The following is a 23,183-nucleotide window of genomic DNA, read 5'->3' on the forward strand; positions in this document are numbered from 1 at the left end:
ATAATTTAAACCATGGCATTTTATCATTTAATCAATCGAGACTCTCAACAGTATTGTGTAGGTTTACAGAATAGGTGTATATGTTGCAGATAAAGAAACAGAGTGCATCAGAGTGGTCAAGGGTCTTGCACAACAACAAGTGGTTAATAGAATCCACTCCTACTATTTCAAGACCAGGACTTCTTCCCCAATGTCAATATTCTACCCGCCCCGCCCCCACCCCATCAGGACAGAATCTGATTATGGTGCTATCGAACAAGAAAGGACTCTTAAATCATTCCCACCTTCCAGGAATGATTTCAGAAACATTACAAAAAAAAGATCAAGTTTAACTAGCTTGTCTGCTCTGTGCTGTTGCCTCTTCACATAGCTCCCACATTTGAAATGAAGAAATTGAGGCTTAGAAATAATAATTTTCTGGCAATCCCACAGGTTATACACTTGTATATGTGTGAATTGGGTATCAAATCCAATCTTACTTCAAACATATCTTACTTAAAACCATGCTGAATAAAATGTAGCAGAGAGCTGGATTTTGAATCAAGCCAATTTAAAACTCCAGCCCTACCAACTACCAGCCATGTGACTTTGGACTCCTAAAAGCCTCGGTATCATTTGCCGTAGATATTAAATGAGATGGTGTATACAATATAGTACCTGTGGGGAAAAGAGTAGCTAGTATTATAATTGTGATACATCAAACTGCTTTAAAGGAATGTATCATGAACCACGGTATTTCAGGCACCAGATTTGAGATGGAGCTGAGGGGTCCTCTCAAAACACCAATATGCACATCACATAAAAAAATATCTCTTCTGTAAGAAGCAGTGAGGGACAGAACCATAAACACATCTCCAGGTTCATTAAGCCACCACCGTGAGCCACCGTCTCCTGTCCTGGAGCCCAGCTTCTTTCCTGTTTAGCAGTCCAGTGATTTGCTCTATCATGAAATCACTGCTCTGGAACATGTGTAAGGCTACCAGTTTGGGAAGGAGATTGAGAGGTGGGGGAGAGTGGTAAGCATAATAGTGCATACCAAACCAGTCCCTATAGTCAGGCTTTATGCTTGGAGATGAAAGCTTTCCTCTGAAGAGGTCACCAGAATGGCTATTGGCGCTAACAATCAAAGGATAGTCTCATAATATGAGATACACAATGATAGAAGCCTGCTGTCAGAACACAAGAGGACTCAAAGGGAAGGGTGAGCTTCCTCCCAGGCTCCAGAGTCCCCAAAGTAAGAATTAACAACAGGGAAGAAGGTCCTCATTATCACTTGTTCCTCCTACATCCTTAACAGCTAAAGGCAACTGATGCCGATTCATCATGCCAGGAAAGCCTTGCCATGGTCATCCTCCAGCCTCTGATGGAAATGGAGAAAGCTCTCACAGATTTGTGTGGGAATCCCAAGATGTGTTAACTTGGATGAGTAAGCCCTCTAAGTCTCAAGCTTCATCTAGCAAAATTTGTAGTAAAAATATACTATTATTATTACTATCCACTGTTACTGTTCATATTATTTTTATTACCCATACTAAAAGAGACATATTGCTCAAAATTGATTTCTCTACTATAATGATTAGAATATCTCCTACATTGCCCATTTGTAACTCAAGATCCACTCTCAACCCTTCTACTTTGCCCCCCCCCCCAAAAATCCTCTATCAACTGTATCAACATGTTCCCTTGCTCTTAGCTTCCAGTTTTGTTCAACCAAAGTTGAAAGTCGGGGGGATCATAATATCAGACACAGAAGAGAATGAGGTTGGGCTGTTTAGTCTCCTGACATCCCCTCTGCCAAGCTGCTGTGAGTTAGCTATATTCCTCTCCCAAAAGCCACAATTCCGATCAGGCAGCTCTTTCCTTATGTATGTCTCTCTCTGTCTCTCTCTCTCTCTCTCTCTCTCTCTCTTTCTCTCTCTCCAGGTTATGGTACTCATTCTTTTCCCTTTTGCCTTTTCATTCCTGGGAATGGTGATAGCTCCACGCCCTTGGTAGCCAAAGATCCTGCAGTATGCCTTGTTGTTTCCTTAAACCCTGTTTACACCTTTATAAACAGTTTCTGTATTAAATGGTCCTCAATTGTCCAACTGGAATGAGCCATCATTTTCCTATTTTCCTACCAGGGCCTTGACAAATACAAACATTAACTGGCTAATTTGCATAATATAGCAGTTCATCTTGCTAGGTCCAAGATATGGAAGCAGAGCATCAATAATTGACCTCTGCTTTTTTCATAATTCCCCTCTTCTAAGTCACCATCCACTAGTTCCTTTCAGTCATGGAGATCAACCTTCTGTCCCCTAAGCATGGCCCAGACTCTAAACTTCTGTTCAGTTAACTTTAGCCTAAAATGTGACTTAACTTTTTGTAGTTCAATCATCTGTTGTATCTCTTTTTTCTTTCTTTTCTAAATGGTCCTTCTACTTCCTTCCATCTGTGCTTGCCTATGCTAGCCATTCTCCCCTTCTCCCTGATTAATAGGACTCCAGTTTGGTGCTGGTATGAGGCATTGGTATACTCAGGGAAGATGGTTCCAGATGGATGGATCATGATTGGCCTAGTCCAGCCATTGTAACCCCTTTCCTCTCTTCCAGTGACTGTTAAGGTAGTGGCCACGTGACAAGATCTAGACTATGGCAATTGAAAAAAAAAACCTGCAGAGGGATAAGGGAAGCAGTATTTTAGGAGAGATGTTCCTTCCTAAGAGAAAGAAACACAGGAACAAATGTTCTTTTCCTTCCTTCTTTCCTTCCTTCCTTCCTTCCTTCCTTCGACTTTGATGTTGTTATTGGAAGATGGACATTTGGAGCTTAGTCAGCCATCTTTTTTACTGAGAGGGGAAGTCAACACAATGGGAGAGAAGCTGATCCAGAACCTTGACATCACTGAGCTTCTGAATCAGCCATCCTCAAAATTTCTCATCCTCTTCCAAATTTCTCATTACATGAGATAATAAACTTATCTACATTAACCACTTTTATTTGATTATTCTGTTACTGATCACCAAAAGGATATTAAATGACATTCTACACCACACTAGCTGAATTCCCACTATGCAGGCATATTCCTCTTATCTATTTCCTCTATTCAAGGCAGCTGGCAGTTCCATAAAACATCAAATGTGTCCTAAAATTCCTAAGAAAAAGAATAGCAGCGGGGGACCCATGGGGAGTCTCCTTTATGCCAGAACCCACAGTCCCGCACAGGTAAGACTCTGGCTTCCTATTCCCAAGTTCAGTATCTTCAAATCCTTTATCTTTCCTTTTGAGAAAATACAGATGAGACCTTTCTATTCTGCAAATATTAACATCATACACCAAAATCAGGGGCCAGCAGTGGCTTCATATGATTTTATCTACAGGTAGCATTTAGAAGTTTTTAAATAACTAGAAGGAACTCATCACAATGGGTAAGATTAGAAAAACAGTGGACTAAACAAAATAGAAGTGTATCTCCTTTTCATGTGAACAAAGGCATGTGTGGAGCCTCCATAATTGGTAGGCCCTCCTAAGTTCCTTCTGGCTGATTGTTCTGTTATCTGCAACATGTACTTTTATCTTGCACTCTTAAGACTTCTGTTCCAGTTCCAGCCACAATTTCTGAGTTCACAGTAGGAAACAGAGAGATAAGCAGACACATCCTCCTCCTTTAAGGACACTTCATAGAGTTGCAAATCCAGTCAAAGCTTCAATTCAGGGCTGGATATTTTCTGTTTGTTTCTCTATCACATCCACTCTCCACCCTTTTCTACTCTGTTTTGTGCCTTGAGGAGTTCACCTGAATGGATGACATCAATGGGCTCCCTTGCTCTCTGCCTTTTGCTGAATGTAGCCAATGAGAGATACACTTAGGAGATGATAAGGTGGAAGATGAGAGGTTGAGGGAGCGATTTCCCCAGTTTGCTTCCTTCCAAGTGGCTAGGGGTTGGCTCTCTCCCTCCCATATAATGCATGAGTGGGAACTGCAAACACTAAAGGGTACACTGTCTGTAGAGAATATAAAAGCCATAGTAAAACCAACTAAAGGTCAACTTTTTATTATGACCGTGCACAATTCTAAACAATGCCAACGACAACACACTCTGCCTGCCAGGACAGACCACTCCCACCACCACTCCTCCCTCATGATAGCCACCGCCTCTCCCAAAGGTCATGGCTCCTGTCAATCATCCCTCTCCATGGTGATTCTCTCTAGGTTTGGTAACCTAGGAGTGGCACTAGCTGTCTGCATATGCTCCTCTGAGTTTCCAAAACTCCTACGCGCAACTTTGTAACAAATAGTCACTTTATTAATTTGGCCAATTCCCCAATATGAAGGTGTCATATATTTATTTCTCGCTGGCACCCTGGCTGATCCCACCCAGAAATAAGGGAGTCTTTATTCTGAAGGAGTCATGAGCCCAGATAAAATTTAGAAGTTCGTCACTGAGAGAAAAGGATAAACTAGATATTGGGAAAACAGCCTCCGCCATCCTCATTAATGCTTTTTTCCTTATTTGAACTTGGAGATCACAGATCTACAAGATAAAATACTCTTATGATTATTCCCAGCCAAAACGCTCATTCCTCTAACCACTTTTTCTGCTTCCCTCCAAGGAAAGTTTCAAGAAAACAAGCTAGATGGGAGCAACAGAATCGTACCTGCAGATAGCTGTCCTAAAGCCAAGTAGAAGGAATCTGATTCAGTCCTGCTTTCCATCTACAGGTGCCCTTCAGTAGAGGCTGTACTCACAGCATTGAACAACCAGCCTACCAATGAGAATGGAACCCTGGCCAAGTGGAACAGACACTGTCTTGTGTGCTACTCCCATGCATATCTGTTGGATATCTGTACTTTGCCTAGGAGAGCTAAAGGGATGGCAGTTTGGCCTCATCCCTGTACCCACAGACTCTGGGCACCTTCTAATCCCCGTGTCTGTTTTATGAAGTCAGGCCTGTCTATACTAGCCCATCCTTGGATCCTGGGCTGGATCAGCTTCACAAGAGGAAAGCCAACTTGACAGCTCCTATTTCTTAACCATGAATTCCAGCCAGCCCTCACTTTTAGTTTGTCAGCATCCACATAGCCACTTCCTTGCAGTACTGGTCTTATTGAGGGAAGACAATGTTTACAGGAATAAAATGGCCTAGGATGAACAATTAATTGGAGAACTTTTGTCTCCCTTCTTAACCCCCAAATACGGTAACTAGTAAATTTGGATTTCATTGTCTTATTACAAAACAGTCTGCCCTGAGAGAGCATTTGAAAAGAGTCTCCACAGACAATGAGATATGCTTTTCAAAGCCTTGTGTCACTGTCATGGCAATCAGCAGACAGGCCTCTATTGTGCAGGAGCCCTGCTGCAGGGCCCAGGGAGCAGGACTTCCTGGGAGTGGGCTGCTGTTGTTGGCTTGTTGCTACAACAAAGCCTCTGAAAGAACTTCCTGGGGGGCCAATGTTCAAAGTCCTCACAAGTTTGAATACAGGTCTCCATTCTCCTCCCTGTGCTTGACTGGAAATTCCTAGCTTTTCTGAAAGAGAGACAAAGCCTTACATGGGGAAATGTGGAGGGTGAGTTTTGTTTGGGCTGGTTGTTTTCCATCTCTGTGCCAGATACTCCACACACAAGGTTCACCTTGAACCTTCAGAAAAGCCCAGCAAAGTAAGCGTGACCATCCTCATCTATAGAAAAGGAAACTGAGGCTCAGAGATGTAAATAACCATGTGGCCCCTCAGAAGCTGGGAAGCAGCCGAGCAGTGACTGGATCTCAGGCTGGCCTGACTCTAAAGCTCCAGTCTCCATCTCTGTTAGCACCTTTCCCAGAACTGCTCAGCAAGCCGGGGGTGAGACCCCATGAATACAAACCCTCAACTCTGGCCTCCACAGCAGACCAAGTTGCTGCCTTGGAGTGGAAGAAGATCATATTATCATGGTGGCAGCATGACAATGCAGGCCAGTTGCCTGGGCCGAGAGCAAGGTGATCATCAGCAGAGGATGGGGTCGTGGGATAAGATGGGTTTATCAATTATCGTTTGCTGTATGACAGCAGGCTTCAAAACTTAGTGGGGTAGAACCACCACAGTTGATTATTTCTTGTGATCCGTGCTTTGACTGGCAGTGCTTCTGCTCCATGCCATGTTTCTCTAGCATCACTCAGGCATCAGTATGATGTCTGGGGTGATTTGGAAGTTCCCAGAGGCCTCTCTCAAGAGTCTGGACGTTAACGCTGGCTGTTGGCTGTGGGGCGGCAGTAGTTTGTTAGGTGGTTGGTATTTGTGTGTGGAATTTCGGCCTCCAGTATCTCTGCACGTGTCCTCCGTCTCCAAGAGGATATAGCCTAGACTTCCTTACAGCATGGTGGCTCGTTCTAAGTGAATGAAAGTAGCAGCAACCAGCTCTCCTACGGGCTAGTCCCAGAGCTAGCACAGTATCTCTTCTGCCACATTCCATTGGTGAAAGCAAATCACAGGCCAGCCCAGGTTCTATAAGAGAATTAGACTCCATATCTAAGTAGAAGGAGAAATATGTGCAGAGATAAAAGAGAGGACCTACTAGCAGCCATCTTGAGAGAAAATCCACCACAGCGAATGTATTTAAGATTCTCTTTCAGGAGAAATATGCCCTGCCGAGGCAATGGAGAGGAGTATTTCTTTGCAGCTGTGGTGAACGGGCGCCAGCTAGAATGCCAATACTGATTGGTCATGGCTGCCTGGGGTTGGTGTGCATGGAAGAGGATTCTGAGGTAGCATCTGGGTCCAGTAGGAAAAAGTCCCTCAACTGAATCATCTATCCATCCATTCCTCCTTTGTTTCAAAGATATTTATTGAGTTCCTGCCATGTGCCAAGGACTCTTCTAGGTGATGAGAGCAAAGCAGTAAAAACACACACAAGCACTACATCCTGTCTCAAGGGGTTGACACATCTGTGGAGGAGACAGGCAATAAATAAATAAATATAAAATATGTTAGGTCGAAATTAGTCCTAAAAAAGAAAATAAATGTGTATGAAAAGTAATAGGTGTATTAATCATGTCTTTTTATTTTCTGTGTTTCTAATACTTGACAATTTGGAGCCTGGTTGACCCTGGAGAGACTGTTCTTTCCCAGTCTAGCCAATTCCTGGACACAGTAAGGGACTGGCCCAGGGGCATGCCTTTCATATGCAAACTCACTCATCCAGAACCCACAGGCTCGCCTCCCCACCCCCACCCCACTCAGGTACCAGACAATCGGGGAGAGCCCCCACACTCCAGAGCCTGCTGAAATTATTCAAACTAGCCAATCCTAAACCTGATGACCTTGCCTCACCTGTTCCTTCCCATGGAAACCACAATAAAGGTTCTGGCTCACATTTCCCCTACTCCCCCTGTCTCCTACCCACCCTCATGATTCCCAAGTGGCCTTGTATGGCATGGCATGCCCCTTCCTCTTGAAAGCGGTAACAAAACTTCTTTTCAATGGCAAGTGTCTCCTGATCTGTTGATTTCACCACACCTGAATAATAATAAAACCTATATTTAAAATAAAACAATAAGGATCTTTCTAATAGGCAATATATGAGCAGATGCATGAAGACAAGAATTCAGCAATGAGGGTAAGGTGGAGAAGAGAGAATGGTAATTCTAATTACATTCCAGAGAGAATGGTAAATGCAAAGGTCCTTAGAAGTCATTCTCAGGATATTTGAGGAATACTGTGGCTGCAACAGAGACAGCAAGGGGGAGTGCTGAGAGATGAGACCTGGGAGGCAGCGGAGGCAGAGAATGAGGCTCAGCCATGGGGAGCAAGGGGTGTTTCAAGCTACTCTGTGCGGGCGCTGTCCTGTAGAAATGCAGGGTGAGCCATGGATACGAGCCACATACGTGATTGAAATTTTCCAGTAGCCACATTTTAAAAAGTAAAAAGAAACAGGAGCAAACAATTTCAATAGTAGATATTATTTATTCCAACATATCAAAAATATTATCACCTCAACCTATAATCAATATAAAAATTATTAATGAAAAATCTTACTCTTCATACTGAGGCCTCAAAATCCAAGTGTGCATTTTATCCTCACTGCACACTTGCTTCAGACCAACCATGTTTCAGGTGCTTGATAGCCCACACGTGGCTAGTGGTTACCACACTAAACCACGCTCTTCCGTATCATCTAGACCAGTATTTCCTAAACTGGTCTGTCCCAGAAAACTGTTGTTATTAATAAATACATTGAGAGAACAGACAATTTTCTCTGTGCTCGCTATAAACTGAATATCTGTGTCCCTCTGCCCTAAAACTCATATGCTAAAACTTAATCCTTAATGTGCCGGTATTTGGGTGGGGCCTCTGGGAGCTTATTACATCATGAGGGTAGAGCCCTCATGAATGAGATCAGTGCCCTCATCAATGAGATGAGAAGGCCAGCCTTCCTAGGTGAGGACACAGTGAAAAGACAGCTATGAACCAGGAAGAGGACTCTCACCAGACAATGTATCTGTCAGCCCCTTGATCTTGGACTTCCCAGCGTTCAGAACTGTGAGAAACACATCTCTGTTGTTTATAAGGCACCAAATCTATGATATTCTGTTTTTTAAAGATTTTATTTATTTACTTTGAGAGAGCGAGCATGAGCGGGGTAGGGGCAGAGAGAGATGGAGAGAGAACCCCAAGCAGGGTTTCTCTGCCAGTGCAAAGCCCAATGTGGGGCTCGAACCCATAAACCATGAGATCATGACCTGAGTGGAATTCCAGAGTTAGAGAATTAACCGCTGAGCCACCCAGGTGCCCCTACAATATTCTGTAAGTGACTAAGTGCTCAAACAAATAAAAGCAGAGAAAACACTAGTTAAACAAATTTAAAATTTTTCTTTGAAAATGATTTTCAGCTGAAAGAAACAGCAAAACTGGGGCTATGCCCCCTTGTTCACTACACATTAGACAGACCCAGGATTAGAGTCCAGCCGGACCACTACTAGCTGTGACCTGGGTGATCCACTAAACGCATCTGAACTGTACTTTCCATGTATCTAATATATAGACCTTAACACCTATGCCACCAAACTGTTCCAAGGTTATATGAGAAAGTGTCTCCCTAATCTCAAAACATTTTACAAATGTAAGAGATTGCAATTACTGTAGCTGCTGCCTCCAGGTGAGTGCCAGAGACAGAAATATTAACCTCACACAACAGGCAAGCTGTCCATGCAAAGTGAGGTGGAGTGAGGTGGAGGAACCACTAAGCTGGGGAAAGTGCTAAGGAAAGAAGCATCTGGACGCTGATGCCCAACTCACATCAGTGGTCTCTACACACTTACATTGCTTACTGTACCAGTCAGGGTCCCAGAAGAAAGCAGCACACTCTAAATCATTTGAAGACAGGACCATTTTCAAAATGTAGCATGTAGAGAAACTACATGAGGAAACGCAGTACCCCAGGACTAGGGGCTGTGAGGGCTGGTACCACCCTTAATCCTGAAGGCACACAGGGCAGGGGCAGTAGATAGAATCTGGAGGCAGAGGGAGCCGCGTCGAGAGACTCGCTAGATGTGACCCTCAGTTCAGGGACACAACCAACCCATGGGAACATGTCAGGGAGGGAGCAGATGGAATGAATACCCTGACCTCGCTCTCTTTCCTCCCTTCGGTAATCTGCCAGGAATCCACATTGGCCAAATCCAGAAATCAGAGGACAAGGAAATATCGACACGGTTGGTGCAGAGGCACCTCCCAAGGCAGAGTAGAGGAGGGTTCCTCCTTCTGGAGGGCATCTCTGGAAAAAACACAAAGGGCATCTAGCACTGTCTCTCCCATATATAGACAGAACGCAGGCACATTTGGAAAGGCAATTGCTGCTTTTCTGAGTCCATGAGCTCAAAGGAATTTGAAAATCCTGGGGCTCTCTTGCCACCATAGGGGAAAAGCCTATCTGAGAACGAGAACAAGCAGGGGTAGGCAAAGCCAAGTGATGGAGGAAAAGAGAACTCGGATGACACACTCTAAACCCCTGAATCCATCCATACATGAAGCCACACAACCTACAGTGAGCCATAACTGAAGCTAGATTCACCAGTATTATAGGCTGATAGAGTATATTTTTCTTAAGCTAGATCACATCGCCTTCTATCACTTGAAACTAAAAGATTCCCAACTGACACTTCTTACTGTAAATGAAGAAACCGAAATGCCAAGAAACCAATTAACTTGAAAAAATTCACATGTACACTAAATGGCAGAGCTGTGATTCTATTCCAGTTGAGCTCCAAAGTCTGTGCTCTCCCCTGCACCCCACAATGCCCTGGAGCCTCTTGTTCTCCCGACCCCTGCCACGGACGGTGATTTTCAGACACGCACGATTCTACTTGGGCCACAAATGCCTCTAGATTACAGACCCCACTGGAGCTAGAATTCCCACGGCTCCTCCACCCTCTCTGGCTTCTCGCACTTCTTTGTCATGCACCTTACATCGTCCTCCTCTCCAAAAGCTGGTCTTCACAATCTAAACAGCTCAAAGAAGAGAGTTGTGACTATGTCGTAAAGAGAGGAAAATAAATCTCGCTGATTCGGGATACAACTCAAAGGCAAATCTCCACAATAGCCCTTGGAGTAAATGACAAGATCCATTCTCACTGATGGCAGAATGCCATATTTTGACAATGGTTTCAACATGAGCAGTCTGCTGGGAGGGCGGTCTTGGTGATGCTTCTTGAAAAATCCTTTTAAAAGATGCAGTATGCTTTCCCACATGCCCATTTGTTCAGAAAAGGGAGAAAATGTCACACAGGAAAACTGAGATGACTTTTGAAAACCTGAACAATGACAGCCATTGATAAAAGCATGAATGTAGTAAAAAAAAAAAAAAAAAAAAAGTAACACTCCCTTCTCCCTTGGTAGAAATTTCAAAACACATTATGTTCTTGGCCGTGGAGTACACTCTGTCTTGGTAACTGGATCCTCACCTTGTAGGCAAATCAGCCAGACAAGAAAAAGACATAAAACAGAGTGGGGAAACAACCCCTAAAATTCCTCCCAACACACACATGCACACACATGTACACACACAATCACATACACACACACCAGGAAATTTACCCAAATGCAACAGAAACAGAGAGTGCACTCACTGGCTTTGGAGACAGAGAACACTGGGTATGAATCTTGACTCTGCCACAATACAGTATGTGAACATATTTAACCTCCCCAAGCCTCATCTGTAAAATGGAAATAATAACCTACCGCTTTGGCTTGAAGATTGTAGATGGCTATATAGATTCAGTAAGATGACATAGCTATTGACCCATAAATCATAGTGATTGTTAATTACTCTCCTTTGGAACTGCTCAGGTCAGGTCTCCCTCATAGGTCTTCAAGCACGTCATAATGGTGAAGCTTTGGTTTCAGACAAATCAGGGTTCCAATCCTGACTTAGTCAACTCCTAACTGTGACTTAGCACAGTTTACCGGTTAGCTTTTGCTGCTTAAGAAACAACCACAAAATCTCAGTGGTATTCAGCAATAAGCACTGATTTCTCCTGAATGGCTATGGGTCAGCCAAGAGTTGGCTACTCCAAATTAGACTAGGTGGCTCTTCTTCTTCCTATAGCACTTGCTCACACACCTTCAGGTTGGCCAGGAAAGCTTTTCTGAGGTGGCTTTGCTCCACACATCTCCCTTTCTACTCCTGGGATCAGCAAACTATATTTATCAGCATCTGGGCACATTTTCATGGCAATGGTAAAAGAACCAGAAGGCAAGCAAAAACACACAAGGGTTCCACGGTCCTAGCTAGGTACTGGCATGCCATCACTTCTGCCAAATTCTGTTAGTCAAAGTTGGCTCACACCCAAACCCAAGATCAAGGGGCTTCAAAATACTCCTATCCCTTTAGTGGGAGGAAGTGCAAAAGTTACAAAAGGGTAAAGAATCAGTGAGGATAATGTAATCTGCCTCAGAATAGCTACATAACCTGTCTTGGTTCCTTAATCTGTAAAGTACAAAGCGGATTCTATATTTTTTTGAGAGAGAACAGGGGAGAAGCAGAGAGAAAGAGAATCCTCTCTGGAGGCTGGAGGTGGAGCCTGACATGGTGCTTGGTTTCAGGACTGTGAAATCATGACCTGAGCCAAAATCAAGGGTCAGATGCTTGGGGCACCTGGGTGCCTCAGTAGGTTAATCGTCCAACTCTTGATTTCAGCTTAGGTCATGATCTCACAGTTCATGAGATAGAGCCCCACTTCAGACTCAGCACTTACAGCACAGAGCCTGCTTGAGATTCTCTCTCTCTCTCTCTCTCTCTCTCTCTCTCTCTCTCCCTCCCTCCCTCTCTTTCTCTCCCCCTACCACACACATGCTCTCTCTCTCTCAAAACAAATAAACATTTTTTAAAAATAAAATAAAATGAAACTGGCTTTAAAAAAAAAGAGTCGGCCACCCAGGTGCCCCAAAGTAGATTCTTTTAAATATTAATGATGTATGTGTGCGCCCACACAGTGGACAGCACAGTGCCAAGCTCATAAAGAACACTGGATAAATGTTGGCTACTAATAGTAATCAGTGAAGTGGGAATAGAGTGATACCCTGTCCCCAATTTTCTATAGTTTTCTGGCCTGCTTTGCCCACTCAATCATTTATTAACTCTAAATAATATTTCTTGACCATCCATATAATTACCATGTGCCAGAAACTTTCTCAGTTTGCTGACCACACAATAGAGTGATTTCAATTAATATTTTTATGGCATTTTCACACCCACAGTCTTATCTGATTCTCATAACTACCCTTTGCTGTAAGTCTTATTATCCCTATGAAATAAAAGATGGTCAGCACCTTAGCTCTGGCTAAGTATCTCAATGATCTTTGGCAGACAAGCAGCAGACAAGAGGTCACAGCACCATGAGGTCAAGATTCTGTGTCCAGGCACTACCAGGCTTACTTCAGGATGGGACTGCCACTTGGAATCTCCTTCTCACCCAGAATTCATGGGTTCTAAAAGGTTTTAAGCAAACATCACAGTATCCTGTGCCACATGGTGGCATTTTTTTCTCTTATTCACTTACTTATGGAACAGTTAATGTCTGGCTTATGTTCTGAAGGATGATGGGCTTTATCCTGGAGAAAGAAGAAATGGGAGATCAGAGAAGGACTGGGCGTTACAGACAGAAGTACAGCGTAAGCAGAGGCAAATGGTGGGAAACTTCAAGGTATGCATGAGAAAGTGAAGAAGTTTCATGAGAAGGCATTCATTTCAAGGCTGAGATGGAGAGAAATGACATCGGAGAAGTAGTCTGGCATTTGGTCAGAGAAGGCCATGTAGGTCATGCAAAGGAGCTTGGATGTTAGATTATAAACAGTGAAGAGTGGCTTGAAGGCTTCAAAAAGGCGCATGATGGAGACAAGTCTGAACTTTCCAACAGGCTGTGTGCCAGCTGTGCTGGTAAGAGCTCTGAAGAGTATCCCATCGTCGTAAGAAAACAACCGGCAGGTATGCCACTTGGCTACACTGGAGAAATGAAGTGGATGGAAGAGCTGGTAGGGTTGGGGTCGGGCCCACCCTTAGCAACATAACAGGTGAGGGGACTAGTTCTACAAGCACGAAAGAGGGAGGGGCCTGAAAAATCAGAGTTGCATACAGCAGCCCTGAATGGCCAGACTGCAAGGAACCCTGGAAGGCATTTCACCACCCCTCTCCCTACAGGTGAGAAAAATCATTGCCTACAGAGTACATACTCCGGTCCCACAGGAGCTTCCTCAATGCCAGCCCTGTGCCTGCCTCACCCCGTCCATACATCCCACCTCCTCTCAAGTCACATAGGGCACCTGAGTACCTATGGTGTGCAGGTACTTCAGAGGTCAGAGGACCAGAGACCTTGGGACATCCTGTTACTAAGGAACCCCTGTCTGTCTCAGTGACCCCAGAAACTACGAGTAGCAGCATCACTGCTCCTCTTCCTTGGCATGGCCCCCAGCAAGCCCTTCTCTCCTTGTACTCCCTGCACTCTGGGCCCCCATGCAGGCCAAGGAGACAAAGACACCAATGGCACACAGAACCAGCATCAGCTGTCCTAAGAACAGATCCCAGGATCCAATGGAACATCTGTGAGTGAGGCTAAGGCTAATCTTCTAGGAGGAGATAGTGAGATAAAGAGAATGAAAGACCTCAGGAAACCAGACAAAGAGTGGCTAAGGAAGCCAGCCTAACCTTCCAACCTGTCCAATGGATACTACCTTAATGGTCCAACCCTTCCTGTCATAGCTTTAATCCTCACACATCTTAAAAGCCCCCTGGAAGCTGTCTTCTGCCTTCTGATCCAAGTCTTTACTGAATGAAGGAGTCTTCAGTCTGACTCTGGTTCATACTTAAACATCAATATGTATGACTTTGGCCATGCATTTCAAGGTCTCTAGGACTATTTCTCATCACTAAGGTAAAAGGCTGTTAACATCACCAGCCCACTAACTCATTCACACAATTCTCCAACACCCTTAGCAGAAACTGCGCTTAAAATATACCAAAGGGAGGCTACTTGCCTCTAGCAAAATGCAATTGTTTTCATAAATCAGAAGAAAATGGAGGAGATGATTGACAGGATAAATCTAAAGGAATACATCTGGGGTTCAGGGTCTGTTGGCAAATAATTTTGTCTCTTTCCTCTCAGAGGTCTATGGGGAATAAGGTGTATATTATTAGAGGAAAAGACTCTCTTCAGAGAAAGATCAGCTGTGAAACAGGTAGCTCAAAAGACCAAAGGCAGGCACAGTGCCCTCTGTTCTAGCACTGAGGTGCCCCATGCAATTAATGTCACCTCTGCGGGCTGTGAGGCTCTGCTCTGGAAATAGAGGGAATCAGACAGGGTGATTCTCCAGCTCTATGATTTTAACCTGAAACCAGATTGAGGAAGATTAGAAATCAAAGCTCATGACCACAGAGGAAATCAAACAGAATCCCTAGGCTTAATTCAGTCTCTTTATTGTTTCTTTGTCTAGCTTCTGGTTTTTCTTCCTTATGGGCAATCTATCTTCCCTAAAGCTTAAAAAAAAAAAAAAAAAAAAAAAAAACTTGTTTAGTAAAAAAATAAAAAAAAGCTCCCAGAGGGAGGTCTGTGGGTTTGTGGGAAAATGGGACAAGGACGAGCTGTCCTAAGGTAACAGAGACAGAGAATCTAAGCGGACTCCCGCTCCAGGCCCCCTTCCAAGCTGGACGTGCAGGGCAATTACAGAACATCTTGGAGGAGCCTGGGCCTCAGAACCACCCGCAAATCAGCCCCAGGACTGCTCTGGCCCGTCTCCTGCTGCTAGCTGGCTTGGCATCTGCTGTGTCAGTTGAAGCCTCGTGTGGTCTGCACGGCACACGGATGCAGAGCCAGGCTGTCACTCAGACTCTGTGACGCTCCCTTGGCACGTGAAACCCAGGGAGCCACCTCACAACAAATGCAAAATACAGGCTTCTGCTGGGAGCTTCAAGGGATGTCAAATTTTCTGCGGCTTATTTTGAAATCCATCTAAAAATCATTTTTGTTTTCTACAAAGATACCTTAACAGACCCCTCCAATTGGTTAGACATTTAGGTTTAGGGAATTTTGACACTCCAAGGTTAGCCACAAAAACTGAGTAACTGGATATTACCTAAAAGCTACAAAGATTGCTCTTACAGGAAGGGAGCTCTTATTTGCAGTGGAATTTATATGTTCTGTGCTAAGCATGTGACCCTCACAGCTGTCTCTAAGGAAGCATTTTGTTATTGTCATTAGATTTTTTTTTTTTAGCAATTTTAAGGTTACAGAAAAACTAAGCAGAAGGTACAGAGTTTCCATTTCCCCCTTACCCCCCACCCTGATCTCCCCTATTGTTAACATCTTACATTAGTGTGGTACATTTGCTTAAATTGATGAACTGGTATTGATGCTTTATTCTCTTTTTTTTTTTTTAAGAGAGAGGGCGCAAGTGAGCCAGAGAGAGAGAGAGAGAGAGAGAGAGAGAGAGAGAAAGAAAGAAAGAAAGAAAGAAAGAAAGAAAGAAAGAAAGAAAGAAAGAAAGAAAAGGAAAGGAAAGGAAAGGAAAGGAAAGAAAAGAAAAGAAAAGAAAAGAAAAGAAAAGAAAAGAAAAGAAAAGAAAAGAAAAGAAAAGAAAAGAAAAGAGAGGCTGGGCTCACCAGAGGCTCATGTTTCTACCCAAAGCAGGGCTCAGGCTCACCCGGTGTGGGACTTGAACTCACCAACTGTGAGATCATGACCTGAGCTGAAGTCAGATGCTTAACGACTCACCCACCCAGGTGCCCGACACTTTATTCTTTACTAAAGTCCATAGATCACATTAGACTTCACTCATTGTGCTGTACATACTACAGGTTTTGACAATAATGTATAATGACCTGCAACCACCATTAGTCTCATACAATAAATAACCTCTGTGCTCTGCTGATTCATCCCTCCCTCCCCACTAAGCCACTGGCAACCACTGATTATTTTACTGTCTTAAGGAAACATGTCCATCTACTTTCAAAGATGAGGAAACTGGGCCTCAACGAAGTTAAGAAATTCACTTACCAAGTTAGCAGGAAGTCAGAGATCTACTACGTGCCACATGATTCCAGAGTAAGGCCTACCACCATGCATTCATCCACCCGCCTGCCACTTTCTGAATACTCTTTTAGGTGCCAGGCACAGAGCAGGTGCTGAGAACAACATGAAGACTACAACAGCAAAGCTCTACTTGTATGCGAAGCAGACATTAAACAAATCAATGGGAAGTCCAAATAAATATAAATAGTGACAAATGCTTAAAGGAAAACAATAAGACATAAGGTATACTAAGAATGCTCTACAGGGAGACCTAGCTTCTGTTGGAAGGTTGGGGTGGGGGTTCTCAGGGAAGATCTCTCTGAGGAAGGATGAGAAGCAATCCTTCTGGGGCAAAGTTGGAGGGTGGGGAAGAGGGGAGTGAGTGTGTTCCAGAAACAGCAGTTCTCACAAAGACCACAAGGTAGAACAGAAATTGGCTCTTTCAAGAAACTTGCCCTTCCCCAGAGAAAGTGATCTAAAGTCAATTTTCCAAATTTATAACTAGTCAAGAACACCTTTAAACAGATTTCTATGATCTAGAAAGTTCAAGAAAGTTCCATGAAAACTTACCCTTACTCCCCAATACTAGGAGAGATGCTTACCATTAATATTCATGAAGAGTTTTACTACAAGTTTGACAGGTTCAAATTTTATTTTTATCCCCATTTTATAGAAGAACAGAGACCTGGAGAGAAGTAATTTTCCAAAGATCATGAAGACCATGTGTCCTCTGTAGTGAAAGAGTAGCCTTCTAAATATCCACTCCTACATCAAGAAATAAGTGAGGAATGCAGTGCCTGGCACAAAGTGGTCATCCAATCAATATTTGAAGGATTAAGGCATGAATGAATGAATGAATGAATGAATGCCACTGGTATCCAAGGGCTGTCAAGAAGGTAGGTTGATAACACAGAAGGAGCAGTGGTTCTGGACTCTGTCACCCTGGCGGGCCATCTCTCCTCCAACAAATAACCTTGTTTGTCTCTTCAGCCTCAGTATCATCATCTGCTTTTTAGGAAGTATATTATTTAAAATCAACAGATGCCTGGGTGGCTCAGTCGGTTGAGCATCCAACTCTTGAGTTCAGCTCAGGACATGATACCAGGGTTGTGAGATCCAGCCCTGCGTCGGGCTCCACACTCAATGAGGAGCCTGCTTAAGATTATCTCTCTCCCTCTCCTTCTACCTCTGCCCCTCCCTTGTTCACACTCTCTAAATTAGTTAATTAGTTAATTAATTAACAATAAACCTTTAGGGGCACCTGGGTGGCTCAGTCAGTTAAACGGCCAACTTTGGCTCAGGTCATGATCTCGCGGTCCGTGAGTTCGAGCCCCGTGTTGGGCTCTGCACTGACAGCTCAGAGCCTGGAGCCTGTTTCGGATTCTGTGTCTCCCTCTCTCTGACCCTCCCCCATTCATGCTCTGTGTCTCTCTGTCTCAAAAATAAATAAACATTAAAAAAATTTTTTTAAATAAAATAAACCTTTAAAAATAATAATAAATTAAAACTGAAAAGATAGCCAACACATTTTTTAAAAATTGAACATAATAATGAACTACCAAACTTTGGAAAGACAAAGGAAGAGGGGAGGGAAGGCAGCCACAGGCTTATCTGAATTCCTACATCCATGGATTCACGGTTCACTCAGTCTAACACTGCAAATACTCATACACAGTCACCTCCCCTCATGGCAGACATTACTAATCAATCATGACACGCTTTCTCACTGAGCCCATATGAAACCTCTGAGCACAGTGCTCCAGGAAGCCACTAGGACACATCATCAGTGACTCACAGGATGAAATCTATTCGTGAGCACTACACCAAAAACAGACTTCTTGATTAAGAGCAACTCCCAGTGAAAAACTGGAGACTAAGACTTGGATCTTACTGGTGGAGCTTTAGCAACTCTGAAATTCTCCACTTGGACACAGGTCTTCATCCATGTCTCAGTAGTACCTAGGTTTTCCCTAACTTTACAGCACTTTCTGTTTTCAAGAGGGTGGCAAATTAATCAGTTAAGACATCAAACATCCCCCTAGTTTGAAGTTACTAATGATCTAAATCTTGTAGTAAAATTTCATTTCCCTAGAACTGGAAGTGCCCCTCTCTGGGACTCTTCCTCTCCTTCTTTCCCTGGTCAACCACTACCTCAGAGTTACTATGCAGTCTTTCCTTTCATGTTTTGTATTCTGGTGTGTCTGTCTCCCTGTAAAATTTGGGCAGCACTTTTTACATATATGCAAAATATCACATTTTGGAGATCAATCCATGCTGATACACAATAGATCGAGTTGATTTATTTTTATTTCTATAAAATGCTCAACAGTGTATAACACAATCTACTTTCCACTGTTTTGTTGATGAACTTTTATACCACTCCCAAATTTTCTCTATTACATTAACACTGCACTGAACAACCCTGCACATGTTTCCCTGTACATATGTGCAAGGATTTCTCCAAGATGTGTACCTACAAGCGGAGCAGCTGGGTCACAGGGTATATACAGTTTCAACTATACTAGAATTTGCCTAAGTTTTCAACTTGTGATTATTTCTTTACGAGTCTGACTCCTAGATTGTGAAGTCTTTAAGTGCCTGGAATACAGTAGTAGGCACCCAATTAATATTTGATGTATAAAATATTACATAAAATAAGAGCGTAGTCAATTCCCCTAAAAGTTTATTATTCCCTCTCCACTGAAATGATTTTAATATTATTATGTGCATGTCGGTCACTGTTCTAAGAACTGGAGATGCGTCATAGAACAAAACAGACAAAAGTCCCACTGTACATTCAAATGGTGGCATGTGGGTCAGGTGGGAAATGCTTAGGATCAAGACTAAGGCTGTATACCTGGGAATGAAGAGCGATAAATCTTACTTGACTGTATAGCTTTCAATGCAGTTGTGACAATTCATATGAAAAAATGTGTCCAGCGACCAACCCACCAAGTTCCACCCAAAAATACTGGAATACAGGAGGGTAGAGTGACCAACGGCAGGTCACTTAGCACTCATATCAGCAATGCCATTAAAAATATAAAACAGGGGCACCTGGGCGGCTCAGTCAGTTAAGCGGCAGACTTCAGCTCAGGTTATATTTCCTGGTTCGTGAGTTTGGGCCCCGCGTCAATCTCTTGGCGGACAGCTTGGAGCCAGGAGGCTGCTTCAGGTTCTGTGTCTCCTTCTCTCTCTCTGCCCCTTCCCCTCTTGTGCTGTCTCAATCTCTCTCTCTCGAAAAATAAACATTAAAAAATTAAAATATATGTATATATATTTAATAAAGCCCCCACTATGCCTCGGCATTACCTGGGGTGTTTAAATTACTACAGTGCAGGCCATGCCCCATGGATTCTTATTTAATTGGTTGAGAATCAAGCACTAGTTTTGTTTTGTTTTTATTTTTCAGGTGATTCTGGGGCACCTGGGTGGCTCAGTCAGCTGAGCATCTGGCCCTTGATTTCGGCTCAGGTCTTGACCCCAGGGTCGTGGGATCAAGCCCTGTGTCAGGTTCTGCACTAGGTGTGCAGCCTGCTTGGGATTCTCTCTCACTCTCTCCCTCTGCCCCTCTCCCTGACTCATGCTCGCTCTCTCTCTTTCTAAAAAAAATTAATTTTTCAGGTGATTCTAATGAGCCAGCATATTGAGAACCACTGTATCAGATCTCCCTGTATTGCAGACAGCACTAGCCAATCAGATATCAAATACAGCAGAGGCAACAGTGTCTATAAATAAAGACTTCACTCCTAAACCATGGAACCGTTGAGTTCAGAAATATCTACATTCCCGGGTTAGAGCATCTACAGTCTGTAGACTATTCTAGCAACAAAAGGAGTCAACATTTGCTTTCATAACTACTTAAAATACTCTAGCCTAGGATTTCTGTCACTGATCAGGCAGTTGAACTTTAGAATTCAGTAACTTTTAGTTATTTGTGATATGAATTGATACAGATGATATGTTGCCATTTGGAAGTAAATATATCTAAAGCTATGTCCCTTAAAAGCAAACTTTTTCAACATGAAATACCCAGAAACCTTTCAGTTAGGTCAAAATCTCATCAAATGTTATTAAAGTTATTTTATGGTCCTTGTTTTTCCCCCAGTTTGGAGAAAAGCTCTTTGGAAAGTAATCAAGATTGTTTCTGCCATGTGCCAGGAAATGAGCATTCTTATTCCAGTTCTCATTGGCAGGAATGATTTTTTTCTAGTTGTGATTTGTTGACAGTTTCAGGGATCAATGATTAGAATGGACCGATTCAGAGGAGTGGGTAATTTTTTTGGCATGGCAGTTCTTCTTTTCTGTCAAACAAGTTAGGTGGTAATGAAGTGGAACTCGCAGGGGAAAAAAAAGTATTTTATATATTATAAAAGAAAAATCCTTCCCTCTCTGTTGTACACCCATAGTTAAACACGTCAGCCTAGTAAATAACAACTAGCCTGTAAACTGGGTAGTGACCCATCAGTAAAAAATGCTTGACCCATGTGAGCTCATTGGCTCAGACCTGAGAAAACCTCCTTCGTGTTTGGATACTACTTGGGGAGCTTGTTTAATTACATCTGTCCTTTCTCACTTCCCAGGTTGGACAGGACATAGTCACAAAAATAAAAATGAGTATCACCAACACACACTTTAATTTTCTGCTGTCTTTATCTTACTTTTGACATCTGTGTATATTCCAGGAAAGTTCTGGCCATTGCTCCGTAAGAATGATACAACAGAGATGGAAAAGGTCCAGAAAAAAATTAAACTAATGATCAAAAGATTTGGCAAGCTGCCATATGAAGACAAAGAGTCAAAAAAATAAAACCAAACCAAAACAAAACAAAACAAAAAAACACCTCACAGGCTGAGGACGGATATGGTTGAAATCTATTAAACCATCACAGATGTGGACAAAACAGCTACATGTTGGTTCAGCAGATCCCAAGTACCAGTATTAGAGAACACTCACCTTGAATCCCTAAGGAACAGATTCTAATGAACTGTATAGGAATTCCTGACGTACAAAGCAAGAATTTAGTAAAAGTGGGTTTTAGTTCCTCCATTTCACAAATAACAAACCTGAAGGTAAGATTTTAAGTGACATATGAGGCGGCACCACTAGTGTATATGAATGTAAATAATAATAATAATAATAGTAACTAACGTTTTTTAGGTAGTTACTATGTGCTGGCTACTGTGCCAGGCATTTTCATGCATTTTCTTTTGCCCTTTTATTTCCTACAACCACTCTTTGAATTAGGTACTGCTATCACCTGCTTTATAAGTGAGGAAGCTTAGACTCTTTAAGAAACCATATAAATATCTCAAAACTCACAGCTGGGATGTAGTGGAAGGAATTTCATAAACCAGGCCATCTGATTCCAATATTCACACTGATCAGACCAACTAACTGCAAATCCCCTGAGCCATTTTACCTCAGTGTATACACACATCCTTGTATGTATCCCCAAAAAGATTTGACTGTAGAAATGCAAATTTAGTAAGTGGCCACCCTGAGATTACAATTCAAGTCATCTGAACCAAGTCTGGTTGTTTCCTCTAAGCCAGTTACTTTATTTTGAACAAATAAAAGGGAGTTTTTACATCATAGGTAGTAAAAATCATGAGCCTTAGGGCTCTTGGGTGGCTCAGTCGGTTAAGCGTCCAACTCCTGATTTCGGCTCAGGTCATGAACTCACTATCATGAGACTGAGCCCCGTGTCCTGCTTGGGATTCTCTCTCTCCCTCTTTCTCTGCCCCTTCCCCCCACTCTCTCAAAATAAATAAGCTTTAAAAAAAAAAGTGAGCCTTATTAACTCCAAAGAAATGGTTCAGGCTAACATATCAAGTCACTTCAGGAAGACTTAAAACCTATTCAGTTTGACACGGTTTATCAAGAAAAGTTAGAAAACTAAGGCACTTCTATTACCTAGGACAGTAACATCCAGGAAGACAGCTATGCCCCATCCTACCCCTTGTCAGAAACATATTGCTAAACTGGGGAGCTTATGGGTCCAGCACAGAAAGCAGTTCTCATAGCTCTGAGGAATCAAAAGTCAGAACTGCACAAAGCAAAATGGAGATATGGGCCAATGTAGTTAGCTCAGCCTCTAGATGGGATCTGGTTTCCAAATCACCATGTCAGGAATTATCAAAACCCAAGATCGATGGAAATTATACAACCTTCCACTTGATCCATTTGTAAGACTTCCCTGAGAAGAAAACAAGAGGCCCTCGAGCTCTAAAGGGACTAAGTATTCTCAAAGCTTATGCCTATGCTTCCACTCCCGTCTTGGACAACTTCGTTCCTTTACCTCTTTGGATTGGTTAACTCAGGGCCACTGTCCATGTCTCCATCTTCTCATACTTCTTTCTGTTCTTGATTTCTTGGTAATTTTGATGGCTGGCTCTGATTTCTCTTTTCTCATATCCAAAAGGACTGCAGAATTCCAAAGGGCTTATGAACCACAGAAAGCCAATAAATACAACAGCTTGAGCAAAAACAATTTCTTTCATCTGTGGCTCTTGAATTTAAGGTTTATGTTAGGCACAGTTTCAGGAAATACATTTATCCTCTGAAAACATCCATTGTTTTTAGAGCAAAATATTGTCATTGACAAAAATATATAAGACCCCCCCATTGAAGCCATTTGTTTCCTCAACAATAACCTAGAGAACACA

At 42.8% G+C, this 23,183-nt stretch overlaps 1 long non-coding RNA gene across 1 annotated transcript in view; it reads right to left on the bottom strand.

Moving 5' to 3' along the window:
• The window catches only part of LOC131495030 (uncharacterized), a 36,124-nt gene extending 13,162 nt beyond the window's left edge, over nt 1–22,962 (bottom strand). The window contains exon 1 of the long non-coding RNA XR_009253730.1: nt 22,817–22,962. This is a non-coding gene — a long non-coding RNA (uncharacterized LOC131495030). The remainder of the gene's footprint in view (nt 1–22,816) is intronic.
• Nucleotides 22,963–23,183: the final 221 nt, after the last annotated feature.

This window comes from Neofelis nebulosa, chromosome 14 (genome assembly GCF_028018385.1).
Source record: "Neofelis nebulosa isolate mNeoNeb1 chromosome 14, mNeoNeb1.pri, whole genome shotgun sequence".
Classification (NCBI taxonomy): Eukaryota; Metazoa; Chordata; class Mammalia; order Carnivora; family Felidae; genus Neofelis; species Neofelis nebulosa.